Source organism: Vespa mandarinia, chromosome 15 (assembly GCF_050613455.1).
Source record: "Vespa mandarinia isolate Hongniang chromosome 15, ASM5061345v1, whole genome shotgun sequence".
Taxonomy (NCBI): domain Eukaryota; kingdom Metazoa; phylum Arthropoda; class Insecta; order Hymenoptera; family Vespidae; genus Vespa; species Vespa mandarinia.
The window spans coordinates 1,485,001-1,485,251 of NC_140824.1; positions in this window are offsets into that span (position 1 = coordinate 1,485,001).

Genomic DNA, 251 nt, shown 5'->3' on the forward strand with positions numbered 1-251 from the left:
AGAGAGAGAGACTATTGCATGAGAGAGCATGTAGAGAGGGCAGACAGCCGGCGTGGAAACGGGTGGCACCAAGGGCGGCCTTCGAATTTATGGTCTTCGTGGTCTACACCACGGAATATCGTACGCCATAAACTAAGCATATTAAGCGTCAGAGACGTTTACGGTCTCTCCTAGTTTGCCCTGGTAGATAAGGATCTTCGTTAGTCATTCGGGTCTTTTCATGGTTAAGGGAAAAAAAAAAATTGAGAAAA